We start from the raw sequence: 6,549 nt of genomic DNA on the forward strand, positions 1-6,549 counted from the left end.
TGACAAACTTTAGCCTCTGGTTTGTATTTTCAAGGTAAAGCCTGAAGATAGTAAATAGATACAGAATTTTAGCTAGTAAAGCATAAAGCTAGTAACTGAATATAATGTAAAAGCAAAGTTTTGTCTACCCCAGATATACTTAACTGATTATGGTCCTCAAACTTCAGAGATCTGCTGAATGTGGCTTTTAGAATGTCTAACGGAAGAAGTTTTCCATAATAGATGGAAATGCCAAATTCTAGTAGCAACCTTAAATTCTCCAAAGAAGACCGTGAAGCACAGATAATGCCACATGAATTGGGGTAACACAAACCACTGGGAAGTACTGCCCCAAGCCTTGTCTACCACCAGGACCCGACCCAAACAGTAGACAAGCAGGACACTAGACAGTTGACTAACCCACTTTACATAACAAGACAGACCAGTCCCCCAAGTTCCTCCTCCACAGGAAAGTGTCGCCATCTTCTGGACCTGGTGACCAAAGACTGAGGCTGCCCTGGGACATCTACCCCCAGTGAAGCCATTGAGACCACAGGAGCCTAGAGTAACTGTCTAGAAGATTGGTAAGTCTCTTGTCATTTTAGCTGATACATAGGCCATTTGGATTATACTTCCTACTGAAATTAACCACCGCAGAGTTTTGATAGACTGGCTAGCTTAAGTGTAGTTTTTCACTTTTAACAGCAACAGATCCTTCCCCAAGGCTTCAGATACCTTGTTAGTTCATGTTATATGTAAAAATCAGGCCTTGCTTTTTCTAGAGATACTAGTGCTGAGAAGGGTAAACAGCTTTCAGATGTAACTTTTTACAAACTATTTTGCAGTGACTGCTCTCAGTAAACAATCACTTGTGTCTCATGGTAAATTACTGGGTTAAAAATAAAGTTTTAGAGTATATGTAAGTTCTGAGGGTGTAAGAACGTATTCTAAGATATGTAAATGCCAGGTGTAAAGTATAAGAAAATGGTTTAAGGTAATAAAAAAACATTTCAGATTTTTTCCACCTATATGCTACTGTTATACTAAAATATCAAAAGTTCAATGTTTTAATATTGATCAGTGGAGTTCTGATAAGCTGCTAAAGCACTGACTATCATCAGTCACGAGATCAAGATTTCAAATTTCCCTTGGTTGTCTTTCAAATACAGACTTAAAAATACTTCTTATTAAGTTAAAAATATGACTGTCCATCCGGCTGAAAGTGGGATCCAGTTCAAGGGGAGGTCCCAAGGCATGACACTATTACTGAGGCTACGGAGCGCTCACAAAAAGGGTCCTATCATATAACTGACTTCTGAAAAAAACCCAACAAGTACCTGAAAGAGTCAGATGCAGATATTTGCACCCAACCAATGGACAGAAGCAGCTGACCTCTATTGTTGAATTAGGGAAGGCTGAAGGAAGCTGAGGAGAAGGGCGACTCTGTAGGAGGACCAGCAGTCTCAGTTAATCTGGACCCCCGAGATCTCTCAAACACTGGACCACCAAACAGACAGCACACACCAGCTGATATGAGGCCCCAACACACATACAGTAGAGGACTTCCGGGTCTGTGTTCATTCAGAGATGAAGCACCTAACCCTCAAGAGGCTGGAGGACCCAGGGAGTTTAGAGGTCAGGTAGGGTGGGGGGACATCCACGTGGAGACAGGGGCGTGGGGAGGAGGTATGGGATGTGGAGCAGTCAGAGGGTGGATGCGGAGAATAAAATTTGAATGTAAAAAAATAAAAAATAAAATAAAATAAAAAAATAAAAATAAAGTAAAAAAAAAATTCTGTCCATCCTCTATATGTTGAGCCCTCTGGACAGAGAAAGGAATGTTTATGCTTTTTAACCCAAAGCCATATCTTTTGCTGTGACTTGAAAGCTTAAGTGTTCTACAGCTGTTATAGTCTATAATGTAGATGTCAAACAGTGGTAATACCAATATATATGTTATCTCTTTTTGTAAACAACAACAACAAAAAATCCTGTAAGCTTGGGGAGCCAGAGAGTCCTAAGGTTTGGATCCACCTCTCACAGGTCAAACAGACTGTGGATAGGTACAGTGTAAGTCTCTCCACCTGCCTGTTCCTAAGGGTTTGCTTGTCTCGCTCTCCCCTCTGATCTTGGGACTCCTCCCCTTCCCCAACTACCATAGCTATGGGCCTGAAAGTTGTAAATTTACACATTTCCTTTAAGTTTCTAAACTTTAGCTTCTGTTCTTACTCTATATCTGTCTGTGCAGATTTCCCCTTGGCTTGACAGACAACATCTAGGAGTTGGCTGCAGACTACAGACTGCTCTACATGGTTGCAGTCCCTGGCCATGCAGAAAGTTGTCAAGGACCAGTCCAGCCTGTGTAATTGCTCCCTGTCTCTCCATCTGGGTCGGCTAACCAGGTGCTTCTGAGGAATATCTCAGTGCCAGAATCCTCTCCCAGACTGACTAGCATTACAGCCCTCATGAACGCTGACAACAACGTTCTCATTTTAGCAGAAGTAGATACAAAGAGAGCACATCACTGTGTTTCCTCAACTAAAGGCTAGAACGTTAGGTCAAAAGGAAACTCCCTGGACAAAACGTTTACCTGTAGTGCCTATTGCATACCAGGAAAGGTACCTACTTATGCCAAATCGATCCAGTACCATCAGCAGGTAGATTCATTAGCTGAACTAATTCTACAATGTGATAGGGCACTTGACCTGCTGATATAGAACAAAGAGGTATTTAAGAGAAAATGCATTCCATGAAAATTGCTTAGAAATCATTAGAGATAATCTGGCCATACCTAAAAGAATTACAAAAAAAAAAAAATTGATACCTAAGATGAAATAAAAATTTCTAGCTCCTAGATAGTAATTCTAGTGTCAACAATCACAGGGCCTTTGACCCTTCTGTTTCTACTAATGACTGTTTGCCCTTGCGTCATTAATGGCTTGACTATACATTTACATTCCTATCAGGGTGCCAGTCAGCTGATGGTTACTAGATCCCAGTATGAACACATCCCTTCCACAGAGTCAAGGATTTGACATATGACACAGCTCATGGGGGAAATGGGAGGGATAAAGTTATGTTTTAAGTTTTACTGACTGTGTTTAAGAGATCCGTAACACAAAAATACCTCTAACTTGTCTGTCCAATGTGCCCAAAGACAGATAACTTCCTGAAATGCTAAAGGCTGTTTGTTCATTTAAGATAACAAAACCTGTTTTCACTCCTGTAAACAAGGTTGGTTACCCCAACTGCCCAGGATGTTCTTTCTCACATCTAGGTGACTGGTACGTTGGCAGGAAGTAGATAAGGATGTATGCCTGCCCCTGTTTGAATGAAGGTGGGAAGTACTCAGCCTTGTGGGTTTTACCTTTATAAGCACGTGGCTAACATAATTTGTGGTCATTCTGTGGGGATCCCAGGTGGACCCGACCAGTGTCTATCATCCTGGCCAGTGTTTAATTGTTCTTTCAAATTTGGCTCAAAAATTGTGGCAGTGCTCTTATACTTGCCCAGTGGGGTTATCAGAATGAAGCTGCATGAGACTTCTGAGAGCTTGTGAGAAAACTCCAAGTAAGCAGAGTGTTGTAACCTCTGTTCCTCCATAGCACACACCTGTTCTTGGAATGTTTTTTCACATCCCTCCCACATGTAGTAAGTGGGAGTGGATTTACTTTACATATCATATTAACAATTAGTATTCAGAATAGCCTTTTCAATCGCAGGTTGTCCTTGTGATTGTATATAGCCTAAATGTGTGTTCCCTTGCCCTGTGACTATATACAGCCTAAACACATGTGACCTTACCCTGGGACTATATAAAACATGAACTCCAGTGAATATTGCTCACATGTTCTTGAGTAACCTTCAGAATACCCAGATTGTAAATTCTGATGCCTTGAACAAGGTGGGCTATTGCCAGAGACTTCAGTCTGCCTCATTTAGCTTTCACTCTCCCAGTTCTTGCTGCCAAATAAAGTGGTAACAATATCAATACTGTGATATATTTTTTTAACTTGTGGTTGACATTTTCATTACAAAATTAATCTTTGACTTCTTACAATCTAGTATAAATTAATTCTTCCTAGTTCTTGGATAAGGCAAGACTTCAAACATTTTCCTTTTCTTAGGTATTATGTAAATATGCCATGCAATTAAATTGTCTTTTTAATCAATCAGAATATGATTTTAATTTACATAAACTATATTAGGAATAACTATTTCCTTTTCACATTTATTCCAGCAGTATGGTTACCTTTGGGTGTAACCACAGGGAGATACTTAGAGTGATACCAGTTATCTAGAACTGGACTGAGCATATTGATGGATGCCAATGATATTATTTTAGTGTGATCTATTCTAGAATAGTGCTGTGCACATAAGAAAAGGGTCTGGAGTGTGTTGTAAACATGACCATGTATTCATCTCCAGTGCCCTGTCCCTTTATGAAAACATAAGAAAACTTAAATAGAAATGGTCAGAATTAAAACCTGTTCAAAAACTCTGAAAACATTTGAAATTTTGTAGCAAAATAAACATTGAGTCCAGGAAGAATCAACTTTAAAATTATTTTAAATGAGTTTTAGATCATTTTTACTTAATGTTGACCAACTCCTTTCCAGATTTGAGAGCAACTCTGAAATACATCGGCCAGTGTTCCCAAAGGAGGCATAGGTCACTTTCTTAGTCAGGGTTTCTATTCCTGCACAAACATCATGACCAAGAAGCAGTTGGGGAGGAAAGGGTTTATTCGGCTTACACTTCCACATTGCTATTCATCACTGAAAGAAGTCAGGACTGGAACTCAAGCAGGTCAGGGAGCAGGAGCTGATGCAGAGGCCATGGAGGGATGTTTTTTACTGGCTTGCTTTCCCTGGCTTGCTCAGCCTGCTCTCTTATAGAACCCAAGACTACCAGTCCAGAGATGGTCCCACCCACAAGGGGCCTTTCCCCCTTGATCACTAATTGAGGAAATGCCTTACAGTTGGAGCTCATGGAGGCATTTCCTCAACTGAAGCTCCTTTCTCTGTGATAACTCCAGCTGTGTCCAAGTTGACACAAAACTAGCCAGCACAGTCACCAAGTTAAAAAGAAGCAGAAAAGAGATTACAGATTACAAAGAATTGTTCTTGTCTATTCCAACTGGCATCCTTATGAAAAATCTTTGACCAGTCTTTTGAGGTGTAGCTCTTCTAAGTAGGCCCTAGCAGGTCTGCTAGTCTAGCTTTGTTGCTACTTCATGTAGGTGTTTTAAGCCTGGATGCACCAGAACTTCAGGAAAGGAAGCCATTCTGCAGTCATTCAGTTCTCCAGGGAGTCAGCACTTCAATTAATGAATCTTAGTCTGCCTCCTCATTCCATTTTGTGTGATGAAGTTTGAGCATAGAGAAATGCAACCAGATAATCAAAGCCTTAGTTAACTGTTCTCCAAAGCAGAATGTTAGTGACTCTGTCAGCTCTTTATCGTCAGTCTCTTGGTGCTCCAGGAAGAATATGATAACCATTCGTACTGACAAGTCAGATGCCTGAAGTAGGACTAGTATTTCCATGAGATGCTTCAGCATCTTCATTTTCTGGAGTTGGCGATTCTTCCTTTCCCAAGGCTCCAGGTGCATGGTAGGGAGCCGTATTTAGCATCGATTTAGGGGTTGATTTGTTTTCCTTGGGGCAGTGGTAAATCTCTATAGGGTAAAATGAACTCAGACCTTTGTGTCCATGTGTCAGCTGGAAAGGTGTGTGCTTCTATTAATCTTATCTGGTGTTTCATAGCATATACCGGTCAGCACCATTCCTCCAAACTGCTGATGCTCTTGGGAAGTGTCAGTGGCTGACCTCACAAATCTGGTCTGTTGCATCAAAAAATTGTTCATTTGTTGGTTTGTTTTTCAAGACAAGGGCCAGACTAGCCTGGAACTCACTGTTTAACTCAGGATATCTCTGTTATTAGGGGAGTCTTCCTCCTCATCTTCCAGGATGCTGAGGTTACAAGTGTGAGCCAATATACCAGGCTGTATCTCCAATATCTAAGTGTCTCTGTTTTACATCAAAATCATATTCTGTCACAGGATTAGGACTGTGCAGCCATGTTTGGGTTGTCAAGCAAGTAGCCCACATTTGCCCATGGTTTTGCACTATCATCTGTCCCAAGCTATCGTTCTCGCCAGCATGAAAACACACTCGGACAACCAGATTCTTCTGCAGCAAGCTTTATTGCTTCTTAAAGAGGGAAGACCCCGACCCCGGAAAATGGTGCTGCTTATATAGCCCTCAGCGTGGCATTTCAGCACCTGATGTGGCGTGTCAGCTCCTGATTTGTTGTTCACCCATCACCTCATTACTATGCCCCGAGATGGGCAGTGACTAGGCGTGAGTTCACTCTCACACTTGCGCACAAGGCTTGTTTACTAGTTAGGCACAGCGGAAGCCAGCGCCATCTTATAATGGCGATTGCTCACAGCACAGTTCTCCACATCTCCCCCTTTTTGTTTTATTAAAATGAGGCTGGACTAGGTGTGTGTAATTATGTCCATCCGCTGTGGCTCCTGTTTTAGGTCGTTCCTCTAATGTCACAGC

The sequence above is a fragment of the Mus caroli genome, chromosome 13, assembly GCF_900094665.2.
Source record: "Mus caroli chromosome 13, CAROLI_EIJ_v1.1, whole genome shotgun sequence".
Lineage (NCBI taxonomy): Eukaryota > Metazoa > Chordata > Mammalia > Rodentia > Muridae > Mus > Mus caroli.